At 36.9% G+C, this 27199-nt stretch overlaps 1 protein-coding gene and 1 long non-coding RNA gene across 2 annotated transcripts in view; one reads left to right on the top strand and one right to left on the bottom strand.

Annotated features, from left to right (window-relative positions):
• The window catches only part of Epac (Exchange protein directly activated by cAMP), a 757111-nt gene that overhangs the window by 385412 nt on the left and 344500 nt on the right, over positions 1 to 27199 (top strand). The window lies entirely within an intron of this gene.
• LOC141482321 (uncharacterized) lies at positions 3588 to 10836 on the bottom strand. Its single transcript, XR_012465460.1, has 3 exons — positions 10577 to 10836; positions 10400 to 10443; positions 3588 to 4070 (listed from the first exon to the last, which is right to left on the bottom strand). It is a non-coding gene; the product is annotated as an uncharacterized lncRNA (long non-coding RNA).

A 27199-nucleotide genomic window follows, 5' to 3' on the forward strand; every position in this document is an offset into this window, starting at 1 on the left:
CTGTAATTAGATTGCAGGTTCATTAAACTCACCTCGACCTAATTATGTATTACTGCAACATTTCAGTACATTGAACTGTTTGGAGTTCAAATATATAACAATTAGATAATAAGTGATGAGCAACCAATTCTGTATAACCCCGATTCTGATGATTGACTAGTGTGCATATACTCTTCGATGTAAGATGTTAACTTTGATACGAATAAAAACGAAACTCTTGGTAATGACTGGCTTCAATTAAACTACCTGGAAAACCCAACATTTCAATGGTAGCCGGAAGACGACACTTCAGATAACAAATCTGAAAACAACATTATGTAGTGGAAAAAGTGGCAATGTAGAAATATAATTTATTTTCGAATCATTGGAAAAATAATGCGAGAAAAAATTAAAACAATTTTTTAAAATGTACATAATTGGAAGCGTCCGTCGTTTGCTTTGGTTCACAAGAGATAATGTATTCAAATAATTCGGAACGATCTTGCGAATTGATTTTTAGTTTTCAGTTCATCATCTACCTCATAATTATTCATTCATTGTCTTATTCTGTTCAGTTCATTTAGTGCCTCAGTGTTGAATGGTAATATGTATAGCGCCATTTTGTAGTTGCGGCCATTTTGAATTTGAATCTTTTTCAAAATGTACTACTATAGTTTCATTCAAGTCCTGTCATTTGATACCCATATTGTGAAACACTATGTAATCCACCATTTTGTATCTGCGGCCACCTTGGATTCACAATGATACAGAATATATCAAATTGTATTGTCATCAAAACTAAATGTGTGTACCAAAACAGGGCAAGCTAAATAAAGCCGTTTAAAAACGTCCGCATAACTTGTAGCGCGTTGAATTGTACGCCCATGTGCATTGGGTCTAAACTCATTATGATCTTACGTAACAAAGTTTCCATTAATTTCCAGATTCTGAAAAATTCCATCCGGAATTCATGGTCGTAATTGTATAATAAAATACAGTTAAGTTATTCAGTCCATTTCATTTCCAACCGTTTTTCCATTGTCGCACATACAACGAATACCTATAGCGAGCAATTCTACGACGTTAGAGTTTTTATTGAAAATCAATAGACCATTTTCGGTTGCGGCAAACATCAACATTGCGAAATTAATATCGATGCATACATCGCTTGATTCATTCCAAATTCAAATGGGAATGCAGTTAAAAGTTTATAACTGGGTGAAACCGAAACAAAATAGTTTTCTGAAACACATTCATGTCAATCATTTCAACGTAATTGTGAGAGACTTGTAAAACATTGATACTATACCGGTAGTTCAGAAAGTGTTTTTTGAAGGTGGTTGACAATGTTTTGTGGTGCATTTCATTAGTTCGGACTTCCATTGTCTAATATAATATACATTGATTTGAAATTCCTGAAAGAATCTTTGAAAAATTTAAAAGATTAGCTGAAAAATAACAATTATATAAGGTAAAAATAAAATACAAGCAACAATAAAAAATAAAAAAATTGAACTATCAACACGAGATGAAAATTATTAACACGAAATAGGAATTAAAAATTAAAAGATTCCAAGCCAAGTTACTTCACGACGTCTATTATTTGTATCCACCATCGTCTTCGGGTGATAACTGGAGACCCCCCCCATGCCCCTCCCGGGTTGTGTGCCCAGGTCGCAAGCTCCCTCCTTACGGAAATGCTTCCGCAGGTTTGGACCTGGCGACCCTTTCCTTCCACCCCCGTTTCTTAAGGAAACGGTCCTGAATCCAGCTGCTGGCACTTCAGCAAGATTGATATCTAACCTCTTTTGGTTGGAAACCAGCCTTTAGGTGCTTTTATTTCCCTATCTAACTTCTCGTTTTGAATTTTATTTGGCTCTTGTTTGTCGCGGTATTCCTAACTGAATTTTTGCATGGGGGCCCCCAAAACTAGCGGCGACCAGAGTTATGATAGACGGGCGTTTCCCAGTGAGGCTGAGAAATGTGATTTTGAAATTGAATCGCGGTTTTCCTGTAAGAGAATATATGGTTAATACACTTTAAAATATTATACTTGCCTGAGCCGCCTGACGGCGACTCGTGGGGGCGGTCTCTGATTTTGTCTAGTCGGCCTTGGATGTTTGTCCCTTTCTCGGAACCTGGGGTCATCCATGTTCAACGCATCGTGCGATCGCGAAACGCTGGATTTAAGTGCGATCTGATTCTATCGAACGTGCTTTCTGCATGTTCTCTCATATACACGTCCACATACTGCGTGTCCAGTCCTAGATCTCTGTATATGAATCTGTTTGGGATGTAATACGGTGCATTTACGGCGGCCCTTACGCTCGTGTTCATAAATGCTTGGATCTTCTTTCTGTATGTCTGCGCGCACTGGCCCCAGGCAGTGCATGCATACAGTATTATTGGCATTAGGATCGTTCTGATCATCAGTAGCTTGACTTTCAGTGCCATGTTACTACTTTTTCCTATGATCGGCGCCAGGCGTCTTCTGGCCTGTTTGGCCATTCCTATTCTCTGTTGTACGTGTTCCTGGAATGTTAGCTTCTTGTCTAGGATGACCCCGAGATATGTTGCTTTGTTTGTCCACGGAATCTCTTGTCCGTGGAAGATGACGTTGCCTTCCGGTTGTACGAACCTGCGGGTGAATAGTATCGCCTGACTCTTGTCAGGGTTGATACTGATCTTCCACAGGTTAGCCCACTCCTCTAATCTGTCTGCCTGTTGTTGTAGGTATCTTGTAACGAGTACTTGACTTCTAGATCTCGCCAGCAGGGCCGTGTCGTCCGCGTAGAGTGCCAACTTGTTAAAGTTGTTCTCTGGCTTGGGCACGTCTGCCGTGTATACGGAGTAGAGGTGTGGTGAAAGGACTGCACCTTGCGGGACTCCTGCCTCCAGTAGTCGAACTGTTGATAATTCGTCTCCTACTTGGCAGCGGCATCGCCTGTCAGCTAGAAAAGACTGGATCAATCTTACCATTGGTTTGGAGTATCCGAAATCGCTCATCTTGGCTAGTAGCCCGTTGTGCCAAACTCTGTCGAACGCCTTGGAGACGTCTAAGAAGATAGCTCCGGTGTTGTGTCCTTTGCCAAGGTTGAAGCCTTCTGTCGCAAATTCCACTACCCTCAGGACTTGTAGCTCTGTTGAGTGTTCTGATCTAAAACCGAATTGTTCGTCGGGGAGGATCCCTAACTCTCTGGTTTGTTCTTCCAGTCTCTTCAGGATGACGCGTTCCGCCACTTTGCTCATGGATGGCAGTAAGCTTATTGGCCGGTGGTTCGCTGGAAACAGGTGGTTCTTCTTGGGCTTTGGTATGTGGATTACCGTTGCCTCTTTGAATTGGTACGGGAAGTGTTGCAGTCTGAGTATAGCATTTATGATGTTGGTTATGGCTGCTATACCCTTTCGTGGCAGCACTTTCAGTGCTCTATTTGTTATATTATCTGGGCCTGGTGCTTTCCGAGTGATAAGGTGCCTCAGAATGTCCTTCACTTCCTCAGGCGATGTCGAGGCCAGGGGTTGCGCATTATCTGTTCGTTGGTTGAGCCTCCGTACCGTTCTTTCCACCTGGTTTTCTATTTCATCTACCTCGTCTGTGAACGGATAACTGGAGATAACGAGATCTCACTATTTATAGGTCATTAGAGTGCTTTCACCTATCCCTTCTTCCCTCTTCCCCCTCACCGCTTGATCGGTTTTAGCAGGAGCTGACTGGCGAGGATTGGTCGTGTTCCGCTTGATTATAGTTTCCATATGTTGCGTATTTCCACGCTAGTTTGGCTAAATGCGTTGTTGGACAACATATATGCGGCTTCTTTGAATTTCCTTCCAAACCAGCGTTTCTCCCTGTGGATGATCTCAGCTTGGAACCACTTGATGTTAGGTATAGATGAGTCCAAACATGGTCTGATATTCCCGATTTACTGGTTTCTTCTCGCTGTGTGTGTTTCTTTTGCGAACTTTCAATGGCCTCTCAGTTTCACCGATATATGATTCTTCGCACTCGCAAGGTATCCGGTAAATGCAATTCTTGGAATCGCAGTTTGGTGGCCTGGTTTTCGTGAGGCTGCTACGATGAGTGTTTGAAATACCTGAAAGAATCAACAATTATCTTAAGTAAAAAATACCTGAAATAAGATTACAATTAAATAAAATACAAGCAACAATTGAGAATTGAACAATTAAAAATAAATGAAAAATTAGAAGATTTCTAGCCAAGTTACTTCACGACGTTTCGATTTTTAGTATTCACAATCGTTTTCGGGTGATCACTATCATATCAGACAAGTCCGAACTGATGAAGTTTAGAAAGTGTTATACTATACAATATAATTGAATGAGTATTTGTTTATGTGATAAAAAAACTGAAATGAAGATTTCAAAAAGTTGTAAACAAATATTATCAGTTCAAATTTGTAGTCGATTAAATGTAGGGAGAGACTTGAAAAAGTACGCATTAGTAGGAGAGGAACTAGCGCTCGTCAAGAAATACACACTCTTTCAATAAATGTGTAACCTTACTCAATATGAAAAATAAACGATGCTGAATCATTAGATGATCTGAGATGAGCTAAGTTGTGATTGAACTTTTTAAAGAACGTAAATCGCAGCCAATTGATGATGATGATATATATATATATATATATATATATATATATATATATATATATATATATATATATATATATATATATTGTAAAACAATAGATAAAAAGTACTTACTAACTTGAGGTTATAGTAAAAAGTCGAAAATTTCATTGAGAAACACAAACTCAGTCCTTTTCATTATGTAGAAAAGTGTCACACATTAAATTTTTATGGTTTAAAGAAAAAATATGTATGAAACTTATTCAGAAGTAACATTTAGAGGATTTGAAATTTGGAATTTTATTTTAACGGCCATGCATGGCACTTACTAGTGGCGTGGTAGCAACTAGAAAAAAAGGAAACAGGAAATATTTGCAAACTGATAATTGACATTATGACATTTGAAGTTTGAAATTTGAAAATTGACAGTATAACCAGTATAATGTCAATTATCAATTTGCAAATATTTCCTGTTTCCTTTCTTTCTAGTTGCTTCCACGCCACTAGTAAGTGCCATGCATGGCCGTTAAAATAAAATTTAAAATTTCAAATCCTCTAAATGTTACTTCTGAATAAGTTTCATATATATTTTTTCTTTAAACCATAAAAATTTAATGTGTGACATTTTTCTACATAATGAAAAGGACTAAGTTTGTGTTTCTCAGTGAAATTTTCGACTTTTTACTATAACCTCAAGTTAGTAAGTACTTTTCATCTATTGTTTTACAATTTTGCTTCAATGTTATCAATTTATTGTAGATGTCTTGATAAAGGGAATAAACATTCTCGAAAGCTCGACCATATAATATATATATATATATATATATATATATATATATATATATATATATATTATACAGGGTGTTCATTTGAAAACTTCCCACCACGGATTTATCGAAAACTACTGATTGAAAGAAAAAACGCCGAGACACGTCAGAAGATACATCAAAGGGGACAACTTTTTAACCAGTTAAAAACTTGTCCCCTTTGATGTATCTTCTAACGTGTCTCGGCGTTTTTTCTTTCAATCAGTAGTTTTCGATAAATCCGTGGTGGGAAGTTTTCAAATGAACACCCTGTATATATATATGATAGATTACAGTGAGCCAACTGTATCCTGTATGTCTTGCAGTTTTGCAGTTTTGCTATGCCAAACAGTTAGAGATATTGAAACTCAAATCCTCTAATCTTCAAACTAATCTTCAAGATAGAGTTGAATGGTTCAGTGAGAAATAACTCATAGAAAAACTCTTACATACTATTTTCAAATCAAAACTTCCTATTTTCACAAGATTTAACAATGAATCAGAATAACACTTGAATTAAAATGGAACAGAAGGATGAAATTTGATATTTGGGGTAATCATTGACTGCAACATGAGATGGGATCATTACATCGATGAAGTGATGAAAAGTCCCAGACGTATGCTGTATAGATATAACTATTTGAACAAAATATTTGCATTTGAGTCGGTCTCGTTGAGTCCCAACTACAAATAACCTCATATACCTATCTACAAAAACCAAGTGTTTTACAAAAAAATCAAAAATAATTCACAAAACAGAATGTAGTTACTCTTTCACATAAATATTTGAAGACTATAGTGTGCTGAGTTAGGGGAAGTTATTTTTGCAGAGTGTTAAAAAAGGAAACATCTCTTGAACAGTCGGAATATTAGTACTGTATAAGGTAGAAAACAAATTTGTGAACATGAGTTCCCACTCGTTCACGGACATAGAGGACAATATGAGTGTTCACTTTGGAGTTAATAACTGCAGAGGAATTCACCGATTTCCTTATTGATCAGACCAAGGCAGAACAGAACAGCTGAATCGAGTACCAGTTCCAACATCTATTATCAGCGATGGAAAACGAAAAGCTCTGAACGGCCTACGGAGAGATAACAACATCAAGATTCTACCTGCAGATGAGACAGATGCTACTGCTGTGATGTTTTTCATGGCAGAACACGAAAATTTCATGGGACTCTACTGCATCAATTAAGCGGAAGTTGTATCAAACTTTGAAGAACACCAAGTCGATTTTTCGGAAAAATTCCCTAACCTGTATGTAATACATAAAATCCACAAGAAGGATGTTCCGCTCAATCCGATCAGCAGTCCTAGAGATTCAGCTACTCAAAAGTTGTCCTGATTTACTTCCAGTTATACAACCACAACAAAAAGGTACTTTATTTTTCATGAAGAATTCAGTGCTTCTTGTCGAACCACAGGTAATCATAGTCACAGAGCAATATCAATTGATCAGTTTTGACGTGGAAAGCCTTGACATCAACGTTCCTATCGAAGAAGTACTCCAAATCATACGAAAGAAGCTATCTAAAGACGAGAACCTGTAAGATAGAACGAACTACCTATAGAAGTAATCATGAAATTACTAGGATGCTGTGTATGAAACTGTTAATTTGGGAAGCTAACCTGAAATACCATTGGAAAACGAATCTACATGTTTCTAGAAATAAAATGAAATCTAGAAAGGTTAATGCAGTCAAGCTGGTGGAAAATAATTCCCTAAAAATCAAAAAATTAATAGATAAGTACTTTTTGATCATTCCCATATTGATTTCAATTTGAGAGCCACCGGTAGACAGGTGTTTCAGCCTATTGGGCATCGTCAGTACCGGGCAGGTGGTCCTCGATTGAAGACAAAATGAGAAAAATCAAGAAAGTACTTGAAAAAAATAGCTGCGTAAACGCAAGCGAAACATAAGTGGAACCACCTATTGATGTGAAACCCAAGTTGACTAAAATATTTCATGGAAATATTTTAGCAGCTTCACTGCATTAACCTTTCTAAATTTCATATCATTTCTAGAAACATGTGGATTCGTTTTCCGATGGCATTTCAGGTTAGCTTCCCAAACTTCTGCTATCGCAGTGGTCGGTTGATTGGTCAAACCACCAACACTGACATAAAAACTTGGCAAGTTGACTTGGGTGTCACACCAATAGGTGGTTCCACTTATGTATCGCTTGCGTTTACGCAGCTATTTTTATCAAGTACTTTCTTGGTTTTTCTCAATTTGTCTTCAATCGAGGACCGCCTACCCGGTACTGACGATGCCCAATAGGCTGAAACAGCTGTCTACCGCCGTCAATATGGGAATGATCAAAGAGTAAATTGATGGATGTAGCCGTTACTATGTGGTAGAAGATCATGATAAAAAGAGAAATGAAAATGTCTATGTTTTTTACCACTTTTATTTGTAACTAACGTTACTGCAGTTTCGTCCTATATGGACATTTTCAAACTTATTTAAGTTTCAGTATCATGAAAATGTCCATATAGGACGAAACTGCAGTAACGTTAGTTACAAATAAAAGTGGTACAAAACATAGAAATTTTCATTCCTCTTTTGATCAAGGTGTACTTATCTATTTATTTTTTGATTTTCATGGAATTATTTTCCAGCAGCAAGATGACTTGGGTGTCACACCAATAGGTGGTTCCACTTATGTTTCGCTTGCGTTTACGCAGCTATTTTCATTTAGTACTTTCTTGGTTTTTCTCAATTTGTCTTCAATCGAGGACCGCCTACCCGGTACTGACGATGCCCAATAGGCTGAAACAGCTGTCTACCGCTTTCAATATGGTAATGATCAAAGAGTAAATTGATGAATGTAGCCGTTACTATGTGGTAGGAGACCATGATGAAAAGATAAATGAAAATATCTATGTTTCTTACCACTTTTATTTGTAACTAACGTTACTGCAGTTTCGTCCTATATGGACATTTTCAAACTTGTTCGAGTTTGTCCATATAGTCCAATGTCCATATAGGACGAAACTGCAGTAACGTTAATTACAAATAAAAGTGGGAATGATCAAAGAGTAAATTGATGGATGCAGCCGTTACTATGTGTTAGGAGATCATGATGGAAAGAGAAATGAAAATTTCTATTTTTTTTACCACTTTTATTTGTAACTAACGTTACTGCAGTTTCATCCTATATGGACGAAATCTGAATCACAAATCCAATCACCATCAATCTACCGAAATAAAAGTCATCAAGACTCCAGTGTATCGTATTTTCGAACCCTATAATGCAAAGGAAGGTCTCGGGAAGGAACTAGGCATATTCAAAAAAGATATTTAACGAAATGGTTACTCTTTGGCTAGAAGACAGCATGAACCTCGCAAGGAAGAGAAGCCGTCACAACCAGTACTTGCCCTTCTGTACATCAGAGGATTGTTGGAAATGATAAGAACAATTGGGTCCAAGCTGTACGTCAGAACCTGCTTCAAAACTGGAAATACCATCCGTACCAGACTCACGAAAACCAGGCCACCGAACGCGGACAGAGATTTCAAGAATTGTATTTACTGGATACTTTGTGAGGGCGAGAAATCCTAATGAAGTGGAAATAAGAGGCCCCACTGCTGAGCACAAAAGAAACACAATGCGAGAAGAAATCAGGAAATTGGGAATAGCAGAACATGTTTTGACTCATCAACATAACATCAAGCGAATCGAGAAAATCAGAACATATATAGACTTATCAACATAGCATCAAGTGGTCTCGAACTGAGATCATCGACAAGGAGAAACACTAGTTCAATAGGAAGTAAAAATAAGCTGCATATATGTTATCTGACTACGCATTCAGCCAAGCTAGCAGGGATACGCAACATATAGAAATCTGTAATTAAGAGGAAAACTGTCAACTCTCGCCAAACGGTCAACTCCCGCTAAACCGGTGAAGCGGACAGAGAAAAGAGGGAGTAGCTGAAAGCGCTCGAATGACCTATAAATAGTCATCACTCGAAGTCGATTGTAGTAAGGGAGCCTGGCTCCAACCTGTCCGAAACAAAGATGGCTGTCGATTGTGTTTACCTACAATTGTTACGTTTTCATTCATTCATTTATTTATATTTTCCATTATGATTTTTTCATTACCTGTTCATTTTTATTTTTTATTCTTTTTTATTTATTTTTACTCTGTAGTTATTTTCATCTCTAATCTTGATTATTTTATTCAAGTCGTTTTATTGTATTTTCATTTCACCTCTCTGTTGCTTATATACAATTGAAATTTCAGCTATTTATTCCAATTTGGTTTGTTCTCACATAGATTTCGTAGGGCAATGGAAATCCGTTCAAATACACATATTTTTTTCACAAATCTTTCAAAAAATTCTCCAGTATGGATTCTTCGTGTATTTCGTTCATGGATAAGAAAACATTATTATGCAGTCTCTATAAAAATAAGTTTCGTTCATCTCCAAATGTTATACCTAATAGAAGTTTGACGCAGATATCTCAAGTGTGTGAACTCATGCTGTAGCAAATTCAAATCGAACCAATCGTCGAGACTGTCAGCGATATGACATTCCCCTCGGTTGCTAACCAGAATATTCAATGTGTAAACTGAAACCCCCGATACACGCTTTGAATTACAGGCATGAGTAAAGAAAAATGATGAAACTTTGTTACAGTGCACACATATTTGATTTTAATACATTTTCAAATTAATGAATTTCAGATTGATGATTGAACATGGTATGTGAAAGTATGGAAGTAACAGGATTTTTAGTCAAATATACTTTCAAAAATCAAACTTATTTAATGAAATATGAACAATTAATTGAGTTTATACCAACTGAAAATTGATAATTACTAGAAAAAAATTACACTGTTCAGGTGTAACATATTTCTACTGTGTTGTAAGGTTTCAACTTCATTTTTCTTCTTTGAAATTTTGATGGTTTTTCGCGAATTATGATGGATGATGAATTTGCAGTATTAGGAAATGAATAATATTCAATTCTTATACCAAAATATACTAACTAGTAATATGATTTATACTCACATTCTCACTCTTTGTGGTGAAAACTTTTTTGTTGGGTTATTTTCCTAATAAAAAAATACAATTAGTATAATTTTCAATACAAACATTTTTTGCTGTGAAAGATAATCAACAGAGAATCAGGTTTATTTACATAATTTTTCACAAGTACATTTCTCTGAATTAATAGGTTTCACTTACTATTATGTGATCAAGGAGTCATCTTAATAGAAAACATTCCTCAAATACAGAATTTTAATTTTTCTGTCAATTATCTCCATGTTCATTTATTCAAATATAAACTAACTACACTTACTTCCTAATTGAGGTGACCTGTTTTATCTCCGTCCTTGAATGTTATCAGAAATTGTTTCTTTCCTCAAAAAATCATTTGTCAGATATCACTTGATAAGGCTGAAAAGGGTATTTAGAGAAAAAAACGACCTTCTCAGATCCTGTTTATATCTGATATTTTTTCTCTTGCCCAAGTTATGGATTCATATGATAATAACTATAGACTGAACATTTACACGACTACCTGATGCCCGTGACTTTGTTTCCGTAAATTTGAGTTTTTAGGTTTTTCCGAGCTGTTAATGATGTGCAGCAGGTTTCTGGTGCAGTTTTCCGGAAGCCTCTTCAACAACTAATTTGTTATTGAATCAACCCCCGGAGCTTTCTTGGCCTTTGCGGCCTTGATATAACCCTTCAGCTCTTCCACAGAAGCTGGGCGGATGTTATCATCGTCATCTTCCCTGAGGATACGGTGAACCCGATCTTTCAGCAGAATATCGCGGTCAATGTCGTCGTCGTCGTCAACGTTAATTTGAAACTGATGTTCCATCGTGTCGGCTTGAGGCCAACGCTTTGTCGGCGGGGGAGTAGCACACACCGCGCTCTCGGTGAATGGGTGAGGGAGCAGTCTTCTTCCCTTTGAGTCTGCGGGTGACTTGCCAAAGCTCGTCATCCCCAGGCTGCGAAGGATTCCAAGAGCTCCTCCTACCTTTCGTTTCGGTGATCAATGATGGCCAGTTTGACTTGACTGGCCATCCTGCTTGCCGCAATTTTATCTCCTGGGAAAAGGGTTTGTTGATAGAGCCTTTTCAAGGCTTTGATACGAGGGAGAAACTCATTGTAGCTCTTCAGCGGATACTCCTCCCTGGAGGTGGCCGCTCGAAACGCATCATTCACAGAAATCTCGAAACTTTCAACTGCCGCGTCGAGTTCGTCGGGGGAGCGAAGTGTCTCAGGAGGGACACGCATCTCTCCGAGCTGGGTTGTGAAGATATCCCAATCCGTCAAAGATCTCATACGGTAATCAGGAAAAGGAAGATCATCGCCCAATATCAGGATTCCTGGAATTATGATCAGAATCCATTTTCAACAAAACGTAAATTTTGCTAGCCAAAGAGACGTTTCTGAGAAGCATGATGTCTAGTACGTCAGATCTAGTCTGCCCGCGAGAGTACGTAGGCTCATCCGGACCCAGCACAAGATATTCATGAAGTCAACATGCGCATAGAGCGCTTGACAGTTTCGATTTGTGGCTGTGCTCGATAGTCTCTGTACTTGGCATTGAAGTCACCAGTAGCAATTGTCGGAATGTTGCTTCCCATCAGCAGTTCATCCAGTGATTCTGGGAGCAAGTGATTCTTCGGAGTGTTTGAACCGAGACTATTCTGTGACAACCCCTGCTCTGTCGAATTTTGACCCTCACGGCCTCAGTTCCGTGTAACCGAGCACTGTCAATGCCGTATTGGACACACTGAAGGGATCGTTTGACAAAGATGCCAACTCCCCCTCCAGCACGTCCAACACGTTCTCTATGATAGAATCTGTAGTTTGGAATGACAATGGATTCGCTACTCAGGTGTGTCTCTTGGACAAGATCCACATCGGTGTTATGATGAGTTGAGAAGTCCTCAAAGTCGAGTGTTTTTGAGCGAATACCATTAGCATTCCATTCCATTAGGCAACGTTGGTTATCTAGGCATTGGCAGTTCCGGTTATCACGTCAGTATTCACCGTGAACATTTTCTGTAGCAAGGGAAATTTGACGAACAGCATTTTCATCTGGCCCAGTGCGGCACAGGTTTTTTGGATGATGACTGCCCTTTGCGCTCTACTTTAGGGTACGTTGGGCAGCCACGGTAATTAGCTGTGTAGACCACTTTGCAGTTGTTACACTTCAGGGGGTCAGTCCCAGCCTTTTTTCATGCTTTTGTAAGTTGCCTGCCAGCGCACTTCACGCAAATGGGGATTACCAAGCAGTTATGCTGGCAGTGGCCAAAACGTTAACAAGGGTGGCACTGACCCACCGAAGTTTTTGGCTGCTGAGGTTCAACCTGAACCTCCACACTCAAAAGGTCTTTGACCTCAAATATATGCTTCTGATCCCTGTTCAACAAGACAAGTATCAGAAGCATTGGTTTGCCAGCACGCCTCATACATGTGATGCTGGTGAGGTCAAAGCTTCTGACTTCGAGCTCCTCACGAACATCTTCGACTGCCAAGTGCCCTGGCACTCCCCTGAATACGGCAAGAATTTGCCGCTCTTCAGGTAGCGAATATGTGGGGTGAGGGATTTTTTCCTTCACCAAGAGCCTTGCCAGAAGACTCGGGCTGCACTTATATCCCGTAATGTAAGTTGACGGCTTTAGAGAACTTTATGTTCTCCTCAGCTGCCAATTTTATCAGGGATACCCATTTGTCCTTCTGACGGACGACAATGGGCGAAATTCTGTCCTTTGTGACCGATGGATGAAAATTTTGCTTCAGGAGGGCGAGGGAGGGGGGTAGGCTCCTCATCATAATATGACTTGACGGTGCCATTGGATTTTTTGAAGGCACTGTCATTGGACGTTTTTGTATTTACGTCTATTTCAACGTCGTTATCATTACCGCTAGATGCGGCCACCTCATTGACCCGATTTTGGGTCGTTGGATGCAAAGAAGTAGTCTCGGAATCGAAATATTTTTGAGCTTCGTCCTTGACATTGGCAAGGACAGCCTTCTTTTTAGGCTTCTTTTTGCATTTTTTGGCATATTCCTGACGAATCCATTCGTTAATACGGCTCCTAGAGACGTTAGGCAGCGGAGAAAAGCCGTCGTTTCAACGCCTGTTTTTAGGCGATGAGGAGGAGGAAAGAAAACTATATTCGTCGTCGGAGTGTCTAACAGGGTTGACTTCACGTGCAGGCGAGTTAATAGCCACATCCAGTTGCTGGTCTGTCAACGAATGACAGCCGGCCCCAGGATCTGGCATTATTTTGCCGTGCAACTCTGGGTCAGGCCCAGAGAAGAGATTAGTTGGCATATCAGACCAACAATCTCGCCCCTGTCCTTGCCAGCCAGGCTGCGAAGCAGTTCCTCCATGCTGCTATGAATTCATCTCACGTGGAAAAACACCAGAAACAAGCTTTGAGCAAAATGAATGCTTAGAAAGTGAAATATTTGAACGTGCTCACCGTAAGTGTAGTAGTCTGCTCACAATAACGCACACACTATTTGAAGCCAGAAACACTACAGTACGACTGCTGATTATCAATCAGGAACACAAATGCACAGGCACGTCAATGGAATGCTGGACTTATTTCTTCGAGATCTAATTATTTATAGGTCATTCGAGTGCATTCACCTATCCCCTCTTCCCTCTCTCCGCTTCATTCGTTTTCAGTGGGAGCTGACCGTTTGGCGAGAGTTGGTCGTGTTCCGCTCGATTAGAGGTTTCCATATGTTACGTATCTCTACGCTAGCTTGACTAAATGCGTAGTTGGACAACATATATGCGGCTTCTTTGAATTTTCTCCTAAGCCAGTGTTCCTCCCACCAAGCCCACTTGATGTTATGTTGATGAGTCCAAATATGCTCTGATATTTCGGATTTGCTGGTTTCTCCTCGCTGTGTGTGTTTTTTGTGCTAGGCAATGCGAACATTCAATGGTCTCTTAGTTTCACCGTTGTATGATTCACCGCACTCGCAGGGTATCCGGTAAATGCGATTCTTGGAATCGCAGTCCGCGTTTGGTGGACTGATTTTCGTGAGACTGCTGCGGATAGTATTCCCAGATCTGAAGCAGGTTCTGATGTTATACTTGGACCCAATCCTTCTTATCTTTTCCGACAGTTATCAACCGAAGACGATTGTGGATACTAACAATCGAAACGTCGTGAAGTAACTTGGTTTGGAATCTTTCAATTTTATATTTTTAATTTTCATTTTTTGCTAATATTTTTTGAATTTTTTCAGCTCGTGTTGATAGTTCAATTGTTTTGATTTTTCGGTTGATGCTTGTATGTTATTTCATTTTAATTTCAGTTTTTTGCTTGGTAAAATTGTTTTTTCCAACGATTGTTTGACGATATTTCAAATTGACATAACTCTTCCATTTCTATACCGATTGTAACAAATCAAACACTAAGTATTGAAGTTCATTTTTCTTGAGGACGAAACATCAGCACTACAGGAAAATAATCAAGACTCTCTGAGAGCGGTGCCTGCGCGAAAGTAGCAATTCACGTTGGATTTGAATCGCTAGAGATTCAATTCATTTGGAAAAAAGTTTTCGAAAAGTTTATTACACAAACATTATTGAAAAATACACTAGTATCAATTGATCCAGTTTTGAGACAAGCGCGAAAACACATAAGAAAACAAATAAACAGACAAGCAGGCAACAGTTCTGAAAATCATTGTTTTCGGTTCAACTGCTTCAATACAATTCTCCAATTATAGTTTTTTTCAAATATGGTACATGTACAGACAGATTGATATGATGAAATCATTCGAATATAGATTTTTGGGTGCCCTACGAAATCGACCGACAGAAAATGCCACGTTTCGAGGTCTGTTCTTTGCTTTTTGCACAACCAGAACGACCCATTTTGTAACAATTCGAAAAGTGGATCATCTACGACAACAAGAGACGTTCAGGTCAATGTTTGGACATCGATCAGTTTCCCAGACACTACCAAAGTCAAAAACCCTCCGAAAAAGACCATGGGGGTATAATGGTGGTCAGCATCTGGTGTGATTCACTATAACATCATTGCAGAGTCATATTATGAGAAAATCGACGAAATGAACCAAGAATTGCGTCAGCAGCAGCCGACACTGGTCACCCACCATACTCCCCAGACCTCTCGCCAACCAACTACCATCTTTTCAAGCACTTTCACACCTCACCAGTAGAACCTTCGTCAATCAAGACCTGGCAAAACGGCCTTCGTCGACTCCATCGAATTCTGAGTACCCAATTTGTAAGCTGACGGATCAATTCAACTCGTGTTACTTTGAGAAAAGTGCACTGATCTAAATGGCACTCATTTTGATTGAATTTAAAAAGTATTCATTGAGATATTACAGTTCAACGCAAACTCATAAAAAAGGGCAAATATAATCAGATCATAGCAGAAGTTTTTGGCAAAAACTGAAGAAAAATCTTGTGTCATGCTCTTCGGTAGGCCAAATGCAAAGAATCGTTGCACCGAGTTGATTAACATTTCCATCGATGGGGTTCAATTACCATAAAGTGACGTCACGAAAAATTTAGGCCTTTATCTCGATAATTCTCTGCGTTTCACTACGCATGTTTCACAGATTCTCAGGAAGGGTTATATGAATCTAAAATTAGTATACTCGAATAAAAATCTTTTGAACAAAACAAATAAAATATTACTCTGCGACGCACTGGTACTATCTCATGCAAACTATGCTGATACTGTTTATGGTCCAGGACTCTTGAAATCTGACAGGCAGAGACTTCAAAAACTGCAGAATTCGTGCATAAGACTCGTCACGGGCGTAAGGAAACGTGAGCATGTGTCTCAATACTTGAAACAACTCGGGTGGCTGAACATGGATGCTAGGCGCACACTACATTCTGCTAGTTTATTCCATAAGGTCATATCCACTGGGAAACCTGCCTACCTATTCACGAAACTGTCCTTTAGGACCGATGTACATAATCTTAATTTGAGATTTAAACATCTCTTGACTGCACCTAAACATAAAACTTCTTTGCACACTTATATAATCGGCTACCCATTGAATTCAAATCCCTATCACCACTTAGTTTCAAGAAAAATTTGAAGAGATTCATGCTACAATCCGGTTCTCTTCTTTTATAACAGTTATCAGTTGACACCTATACATATGTTTTTACAATAAATATGAAGAAATCATCAAATTTATCATCATATTTGTAACATGATTTTCCACACATAGAACATATAATTTTCATTTATTCGTTTATTGCCTCTTTTTTCTACTTTTCTTCTGCTTCTCTCCCTTTTTTCCTTTTTTTTTTCTTCTTTCTAGTTTTGATTACGCAAACAATGTGTATTATTATAAGTTATCTGTTACTGGTTGGATGGAAGAGCAATTTCTGCCTTGATTCGTCATGCGCAGACGTTGAATTCTGCCATTTGTTAGGTTAGATTAGTATTCCTTGTACTGAGTAACCTTTCAATAAAAGCATTTATTATGATTATTATTATTATTATTATTATTGAAAATGTGAATAACTACTTCCAAATATAGGAAACACATGTTTTTCCATTCAGTTTGTGCTTCAAACATTCGTATTGGAATTGAAACAAATATTATTCACAGGAACGCTACATGCTGTACATATAAGAAAGTATCATCAAGAAATTTCACTTACAGGGAAGATTCTCAATCTACTTCTAAGTTTCGGGTGAAAGCATCAGTCTTCTGGGTAATTTAAGGGAATGTTGCACTCAATTGCCCGCAAAAGATTATAACATTCACCGAAAGAGACAAATTTTCTGTATCAGAATGACCGCTCCTAAAAAGCATTCAGTTGATCAATTCTCAAGTATAAGAATTCTTTCAATTGAATAGGAAATGAATAATTTGTTATATTTTCAGTATCTCTTAACCACTTTCTCCAAAATCAATAGAGATTCATATGATTATAATCCTGTTCTCTGTTCTATAAGCTTCAGTAGCATGAAGTTGAATGTGGTCCTTGAAGTATATTGTTATTGCGATGAACTTTGCAGTATAGATAGTTGAATCTTGAAATAATACCCAGATTTTTGTTAGATCCACCCGTTTTGGGAATAACATCCTGACAGTTTTCAGCTTATTCCACGAATACATGTAATCGAAATAAAAGTACTGTATTTGATTTCCATTTATTTGAACTCTCCTTTCATCTTCTTATCGAACTTGTTATCAACTTTACGGGAACTTTCTTTTGCTCTAAGTAGAACTTGAATAGTTTTACACTGACCCCAGAGGCACATAACTTTAATTGAGTAGGGAATTCAGCCTCTTCGGTTTACATTGTGAGCTCAGTGTTTATCCGAATAGAGTTGTACATTTTCCAGTTATACACTCAATAAGAGTAAAAAACTTGCTTGCTCTCAAGGTGAATTCAATAATTATTGAAGTGAATAATCGAAACTATCAACGGATAAAATGTCAAAAAGAGGAGAACTCAGATTCACAACACAACAAAAAAATATTTTTTGAATGTTTCCTACACTAAATTAGACAATTTCTACTAATTTTGGGGTGATAAAAACGAAAATAACAATGAAAAATTTTTATTAGCTCTGGTTTTTGAGATACACAGTACTTAATCTTAATGAGTAGTTATACTATACGTGAAAAGTGAAAGTACATAAAACAATATTGTTATGTTTCTTTTAGAATATTTTAAGTACAAAATTAATAAAAAAAAACATTATTCTTAGTGTTTTGACAAATAAAAGAAGTTTGTACCACCAAATTTCAATTAAGTCCATCCGATTCATTGTAAGATCGCTGTCGTTTAGCTTGTCTTTTATAAAACACTTCTGGAGCATCCCTACACACAGACCAGCAGTAGTCTGCAAGCATTGCTTCATTCCAACGGCCCTGATATCTCTGTTCCAATAAGGCAATGTCTTGATGGAATCTTTCTCCATGTTCGTCACTCACAGCTCCACAGTTTTGTGGGAAGAAATTAAGATGAGAGTGAAGAAAATGAATTTTTGAGGACATGTTGCATCCAAGTTGGTGGTAAGCTTGAAGAAGCTCTTCAACCAATGCTGTGAAGTTATCATCTCTTTTGTTACCTAAAAACCCATGTACAACCCCCTTAAAGGTTTCCCAGGCTCTTTTTTCATTTCCTGTTGAAATCATGTCAAAAGCAGGATCATTTACGATTTCACGGATTTGAGGCCCAATAAAGATGCCTTCCTTGACTTTAGCATCACTCAACCTGGGAAACTTTGCTCTCAAATACTTAAAAGCTTGTTCTTCCTGGTCCATGGCCTTCACAAAGTTTTTCATTAGTCCCAACTTAATATGTAATGGGGGAAGGAGAACATCCTTAGGATCTGCAAGAGGCTCGTAAACTACATTTTTCTCATTAGGGTTTAGGTCTCGTGTAGGCCAATTCATTTTTTTATAGTGAGATTTTCTATCCCGACTGTCCCACAGACACAAAAAACAACAGTACTTGGTGAACCCTAATTGCATTCCTAGGAGTGTAGCAATGACTTTCAGATCACCACAGATGTGCCACTTGTGTTGTTCATATTTGATTGATTGGAGAAGTGTTTTCATATTTATATACGTTTCCTTCATGTGAACTGCATGACCTATAGGAATAGAGGGTAGCTGATTTCCATTATGCAGAAGTACAGCTTTTAAGCTTAGTTTTGAAGAGTCTATAAACAGTCTCCATTCAGATGAAGTGTGATCCAAATTCAAGCAGTCCATCAAACCATTAACATCAGAACAAACTACGAGGTTTTCTTTTTTCTCAAAAAAAGGAAGCAAATCTTTTTGACGCTGTTTGTACTGAGATATTTTCACATCATGTTTTAGAAGATTCCACTGTTGTAGTCTTGACCCTAACAGCTCAGCCTTTTCCTTAGACAAGCGAAGATCTCTTATAAGGTCACTCAACTCTGCTTGACTAATTCTGTGCGGATCACTAGACCTATCGCTTACCTCAAAATCAGGGTCATAGGATGTAGAAGGATGGGTTGCTCCTTCTAAACAGTCTTCATCACCTTCCTCTAAAATTTCATAGTTTTGGGGTGGAGAAGGGACTGGCAAATTGTCTTAGTGTGGTACAGGCCGAAGAGCAGATGGGAGATTAGGGTATTTAACCGTTCCTCTTTTTTTCATAGATAAACCTTGCTTAATGGGAGGAGTTAAGCAAAAATAACAGTCGTCTGTATGTCCGTAGGCTCACGCCAAACCATAGGTACTGCAAAAGCCATTGCCCGGTCCCCAACTTTCACACCAAAATGATGTTCATAGGCTGTCTTAACGATAGGTGTCATTTTACGTCTCTGAGACTTAAATGTTATTTCACCACATATATAGCAAAAGCTATCGATAGAATTCACACACTTTCGAGGCATTTCAGATCAGCACTTAAATTAATTTAAAAATCAACTTCACACGATAATTTCAATAGCAACTACGTGCGTACAATTGACAAACTCACATAGGTTATGTTTACTACTTAAGAACAGCTGATGTGAGGGGTGTTATGTAAACAAACATGTGTACCAACTGTTGGTGATGAAATATTTCATTTGTTGAAAACTCAATATACATATATATATATATATATATATATATATATATATATATATATATATATATATAATATAATGATACTATATCTTGAAAACAAGAGCTAATATATAATTTTTATGGTCACTTTCGGTTTTAACACGTGGAAATACATTAAAATCATCTAATTTCAACCCCGAAACAAAAACTTTGTTGTATTGTGATTTTTCGAATTCCTGTTGCTGGGAATTCCATAAATAAGGACGGGGAAAATTTCAATCAATATATTCGTGAAAACAATACTAGATTTTTGTCAGTTTCTTCGAAGGTTTCAGGTGAAGGTCCTCATAAGAAAGCAGACAAAATGCAATCCAAGGCTCATAGTCTAGCTCTAAAGTGCCGTTTCGCAAAATCTGAGTTTGCCTTCACAGAATATAATGAATGATGTTCAACTACATTAATTCACGATTTAAACCTCAAATAAAGGTTTGAAGGTGATTGACAATATTTTGTGGTGTATTTCATAAGTTCGGACTACCATTGTCTAATATTATATAAAATTAGAAATCCCTAAAAAAAACACAACAAATGAAAAATTAAAAACAATAGCTGAAAATAACAATTATATCAAGCGAAGAAACTCTGAAATGAAATTGTAGTGAAATAAAATATAAGTAAAAAATAGAACAATTAAACAAAAAATAAGAAACAATAAAAATAAAAAATGAAAATTACAAGATTCCAAACCAAATTACTTCACGACTTTTCGCTTGTTGGTATCCACAATTGTCTACGGATGATGACAATGCAGGTCCGAATTAATGAAAAAAATTTTTCCAAAAAAATTTGTTGGATAAGTGGATGTTCGTTTTTGAGAATATCTCGAAAAGTATTGCATGTATTCGGAATTAAAAAACATATTTTTGAAGCTTACATAATTATAGTTTCAATTGGTCAGTGAAAACACAAGTAGTATAAAAAATTTTGGAGTACAAAATTAATCAACAGCTTCAAAAAATACATTCAATACATTACACAATCCATATGATATGAAAGATTGTCGCAAGAGCATGGTTTACCATACTCTCTTCAAGCTCTAGGTATAACACAGTCTAGTCAGCATAACACAGTATATGGTTAAATACCTCAGGGCCTCAATACACTCTTGGGCAGAAATATTGCATATTTCATTTCAAGATTTTAATTTATTTTCCCTTAACACGTTATTTATTTTTATTGATACATGTTCAAAGGCTAAAGTATTTCCATTCAGTATAGATTAAAAAAAAGCTTAGACATAGTCGCTGTAGGTGGATGAGTGAAATAATGGAACAAGTTATAAACTTTGAAAACTGTGCCTTTGCCACTGTTAATGTTTATTGTTATCAGAATGACATTTTCAAGTACTCTATGTCTTGATTTTGTAGTGGTTGAGAGTTGTTTGAGATGTTGAAATGCCGCATTTGAACAAATTAGTTTGTGTTAAAATTGTTATTTTTGTCAATGAAGGATACAGACAAGAAGATTTCGATGAGACTGGGAAGTACAAAAGGCGGCCTGGTCAAGGACGTAAGAGATGTACAACGCCAAGAAGTGACCAATATTTGAAAATTCAACATTTGCGTAATCGCACGCTTACAGCTCCGCATCTCAGAAATGATTTACTGAGCACAAGACAGGTTAGCATAAGTGTTAAAACAGTAATAAGAAAACTCAAAGAAGTTAGTTCGAATCCAAAATGCCAGAGTTTACCAGCTTCTCCCACGTCACAAATCTAGACAGTTACATGTCAACTGGAATGAACATCAGTGTGGAAAAATTGTTTCCACTGATGATACAAGAATACAGTTATGGAAACCAGATGGACGTTGTCGAGTATACAGAAGATCTGGAGAATGTTTCGCAGAATGTAATCAAATCAAATCAAATCAAAATCAATTTATTCATCACTGTAAACTCCAATACAATTGCAAGAAAAAAAGAAAAACAATGTATAGAGTCTGTTGGACTTGTCAGAAAATAGGATTAGATTAAAATTATGAACATAATATATGTGTATACACACTTTAAATAATCAAACATAGGCCCAGTACATACATCTATACAAATATTATACATACTAAACATATAAATTCTACATATTTAAGAATTCTTCTGTGGAGTAAAATGCCATATTTAACAAATAGTCTGATAATAAAGATTTTATTTTTTTGAACTTTCTTATATGACCAAAAATGTCTATAACTTTATTATACAATCTTATCTGTTGATAATGATTAGAATTTTGACCCACTGTCAGTCTAGAGAACGATTGATGAAGATGATTGCTATTCCTAGTGTTATAACCATGTATTTCATTATTTCTTACCAAATTTTCATTTGCCATATCTAATACTAACAAATATATATATAAAGAGATAGTAGTGTCATGATGCCTAATTCAATAAAATAAGGCCTACACGATTCTCTGGGATGTATTCCTTTCATGCAACGTATCACCCTTTTTTGAAGAATGAAAGCATTATTTAAGTGTGCCGATGATCCCCAGAATATTATGCCATAAGATAATATTGACTGAACCAGCCCAAAATATGCCAATTTTAAGACACTGATCGAAACCGTATTCTTTAGTTGTCTAATTAAGAAACATGCCGAGCTCAGCCTACCTACTATGTTATTAATATGTATCTCCCATGTCAACTTGCTATCCAGTGTTATTCCTAAGAATTTCACTGAGTTCAGTTCATGTAAGGAATGTCCATTCAATCTTATCAGATTACTATAATCGTGACGAATATTTTTCGGTAAGAAAGTCATAAAAACACTTTTATGAGGATTTACAGTAAGTCCGTTGCTCACGCAGTACTGGTGAAATTCGGCCACACTTTCATTAGCGACATCTATGAATTCTCTGTTTTTCCCACTAATGCCAAATGTAGTATCATCAGCATACGCCACTATTGAATTTAAGGTTAAACATACTTCCTTTATGTCATTCACAAATTTAATAAACAATAATGGGCCTAAGATGGAACCTTGAGGTACTCCAACACTGACATACGTTACGTCAGATTTGGAATTCGCAACTGTAACAATCTGTTTCCTATCACTAAGATATGATTCAATCCACTTATTAGTAATACCACGAATTTCTATTCGTTGAAGTTTCTCGATAAGAAGAGCATGATTGATGGTGTCAAAGGCTCTTGTGAGATCAAAAAATATAGTTACCGGTTGTAATTTACTATTCAATGAATTATAAATGAAAGTGGTCAATTCACTAATTGCTGATAATGTAGATTTCTTATTCCGGAAACCGTGTTGATGAGATGAAATGAGATTAAATTAAGAAATCAACTGCTCTTCTGTTATAACACATTTCAAATATTTTTGCTACTTGGCTCTGTAGGTTAATATTTCTATAGTTTACGATTTCATTTCTCGCACCTTTATTTTTAAACACTGGGATGGACTTTGATATTTTCAGGCTGTTTGGATATTCACCCTTCAAATAAGATTCATTTATAAGATAAGATAGCGTAAGACAAGATAACGTACATAACGTTAGCTTTGGTGGTGATTCCATTATTTTGTCGGGTGGCATCAGTTGGGACAGTCTCACCAAGCTAATGGATGTGAATTCAAGAATGAATGCTGTCTGGTACATACGCAAAATCTTTGAAGAGCATGTTTCACCTTACGGCGAATTCATTGGTCATGACAATTTCGTGCTAATGCATGATAATGCTCGTGCACATGCTGCAAGAACAGTCACAGAACAGTTGTTGGACTTGAGGCAGTGTAGTGGTCACCAAACAGGCCCAGCGAAAATTCCATGAACATATTTGGGACATCCTAAAAGACATACACTAGCACGAAATCCAGTTCCTAACTTAATTGCAGAGTTAAGAATTGCTGCACACGAAGAATGGAATCGAATTCTACAAGAAACCTTCAGAGACCTTCTGCGGAGTATGCACAGAAATAAATCTAAGGTTGCCTAGACTATAATCAAACAGAATATTGCATGTAATGAAAAAACCAATTCTTGCCAAAATATGTTATGGATGAAAATGAATTATCTGTAGACGAGGATGTTGATGTCTCCCATACATTCAGCGATTATTTTTTGAATTCTGTCCAAAAATTAGTCAAAGAAACATCTCCTATTTTAATAAATAAGTGTAAAATCAACTCCAACTTACTTTTTTTATATCCTCTGGATGAAACAGAATCACTCGAGATAGTGAAGTCGATATCTTCTAAGACTTCTAGTGTCGTGGATGAAGTACCTTGCAACCTCTTGTTCAAGGTGGTTGAAAATTTGATTGAACCCCTCTTATACCTCATTAATATCTACGTAATTGAAGATATATTTCCTACTCGACTTAAACATGCAATAATAGTGCCTATCCATAACTCGGTTTCCAATTACAGAGGTATTGCTTTATTATCTGTATTTTCCAAAATATTCGAGAAAACTTATCAGAGAAGACTCCTTCCTTTTTGCAAGAAGTATAAAATCATCCCAGACTGTCAATATGGCTTGCAAATTGGCAAATCCACTCAGGATGCCACGGTGAAATTAGTCAATAAAGTCATTTCTAATCTCGATACAGGTGAAAAACGATAAGTGTTCTATTTGACTTATCACGAGCTTTCGACACTTGATAACGATATACTTTCGAGCAAGCTGTTTTGTCTGGGAATTTGTGGCTCATCTCTGGATTGGTTGAGATCTTATCTGAATTGCAGAACGCAAACTGTGAGGGTTGAACTGGAGGCTGGGACCTTCCACTCTAGAACCTGTGTCGTTCCCACCGGTGTTTCCTAGGGTAGCATCCTAGGACCTATTCTTTTTCTTTCATTCATACGTGACCCCAACAACAGTAATCGTTAACATTGTACAGTACAATTTGCCAATGATTCTTCGTTTACTTTGAAGTCCTCGGATTATGAGGGATTGTCGTGTCAGGCCAATCAAGCAGTTGCTAATATGCAAAAATATTGTTTTCAGAGCTCAAAAACTAATACAATCGTTTTTTTTAATGAATGAGAATGATTGCAGTGTTCTGATCAAAATAAATGGCAAGTCATTACAACAAACTTCCTCTGTAAAATTTTTAGGTTTGAACATTGATGCTCAACCCTCTCGGAACAAGCACATTGATTATATTTTGAGTAAACTGTCGAAACATTGTTTTGTAATTCGTAATCTCCGTAATTTTTTTTCATTCAATATATTAAAGAGCTATCACTATGTTTATATTTAATCTTCAGTCAGTTATTATCTGATCAACTTTGGTAACTGTAAAAAAATAAACGAATTACTAACAGCTCAAACAATGTGTTTCAAAAAATATAATGACTCATGTAGGGACCTGTTAACCGATTCGGATATTCTAAACATTATTTCATTATATATATATATATATATATATATATATATATATATATATATATATATATATATATATATATACACACACACATATATATATATATATATATATATATATATATATATATTCAACTGTGTTGTTTATGTCAAAACTCTCCCCGACAAATTTAAATACAGAAATAATCTTTGGCTCGTAGCAGAGTATACGTTAAGATCTAACTATAATTTTATTGTTCCCCACCATAAATTGACGAAAGCACCAAACGGCCCTCTAATTATGCCCATCAAGTTATTCAACAAACTACCTATCTCTCTTAAGCAGCTTACAAACCTGCATTCCTTCAAGAAAAATGTTGAAAAACTGTTACATGACAATACATTTTATTCCCTCAATGAATACTTCCAGGCTGATTTGTAAATATTAATAACTTGATTGCAACAGTTTCGATTGTACTATTTTCAATTGTCAAATTTTCAGTTTCATTCTCAATTTTATATTATTATGTGTACAAACTCAACTGTTCATATTTTTTTCATATATATATATATTTGTATCATACACACTCGATAAAATTGAAGACAAAATGAGAAAAACCGAGAAAGTACTTGTACGGTTCTTGTACTGATGAAGTCGATCCTACTGGTTGAATGTCCCTTATTTTTCCAATCCATTACATTCCATTCATTATTTGAATCATTAACCAATTCTTTTAGCTCAACCATTTCATCATTGTCTGGTTGATTCGGCCGTTACTTGATGAAGATCCAAAGTGATTTCACAAACTACACCTTACGATTTGATCTTCAAAAACTTTTTTTCCAAACAATATATCACAACATGTTTCGCTATCACAGTAGCTTTTTCGTAGTGAATACGAAAGAGCTACTGTGATAGCGAGACATGTCGGGATATAGTTTTTGAAACTACTGTTATATAGTGAAGATTAAATCATTAGTTAGGTATAGTTTGTGAAATTTCATCACTGAGTCCATTCAAAAGTAACCTTAGAAACTCTTCCGTATCTTGTTGTCTACCCTCGATCCAGTCAGTCCGCATGTTATGCAACATTTTATTAAAGCACATCGAACCAAATAGGATGGCAGTGTTTATTATAACTTCTTGGTCATTCTTAACATTTTTATCCGCTCTCCCGTCTTTCGTCCTAATGCAGGAAGGTAAGTAAACAAACTGCTTCACAAAACGACACATTCCAAATACAACCGGGGTTGATTTCATTCTCCCGTTCGACGAGATGTTTTTGCTCAGACTGTTGTAAGACAGTAAGTTGTAGAGTAGTAAATATACGATCAGGGCTTGCAAAATCGAGTTGTAGCAGTAATTGCTTCGATTAAGCAGACCCCTTGGCTGCAAGTTCACTGCCCTACCGTCGATCTTGTATGTAGATAGAAACGTACCCATCCTATAACAGTTGGATATACAAACTGGTGGTGGGACATTCTGGAGTGCTTGAAGTGGCATATGAGAAGATTGTCGTTGAACTCGTTTTCGGCGACCTTGTCAATAGTGACTTCGTCAAAATTGTTGACGGGTTCAGACATAGGCGGATGTTAGTGGTTAGTGTTAGTGGTTCATCATCGGGGAGATCACAGTCTGGGGGTGGTGGTCAAAAGGGGGAGATTTAGCTATCAGTTGAATCAATACAAAATTTTCTCGGATTTGAATATTTTTTTTGCATTTTTCCTTTCATGATGTTGACTGTGTTAGTGCTCAGTTTGCTTGTTAAGTGATTGAAAATATGTATATGACAGTGCTTATATCATCCGATCAAACAGTGTCGGATTTCATACCTGAAGTGATGTTGTAGGTATATTTTATATACAGTGGTTGCTTGGTTACATAGTTCATTCACAAAAAA

This window comes from Leptinotarsa decemlineata, unplaced genomic scaffold (assembly GCF_025532065.1).
Source record: "Leptinotarsa decemlineata unplaced genomic scaffold, Ldec_3_MD MMD2_tig00001019_RagTag_RagTag, whole genome shotgun sequence".
NCBI classification, from domain to species: domain Eukaryota; kingdom Metazoa; phylum Arthropoda; class Insecta; order Coleoptera; family Chrysomelidae; genus Leptinotarsa; species Leptinotarsa decemlineata.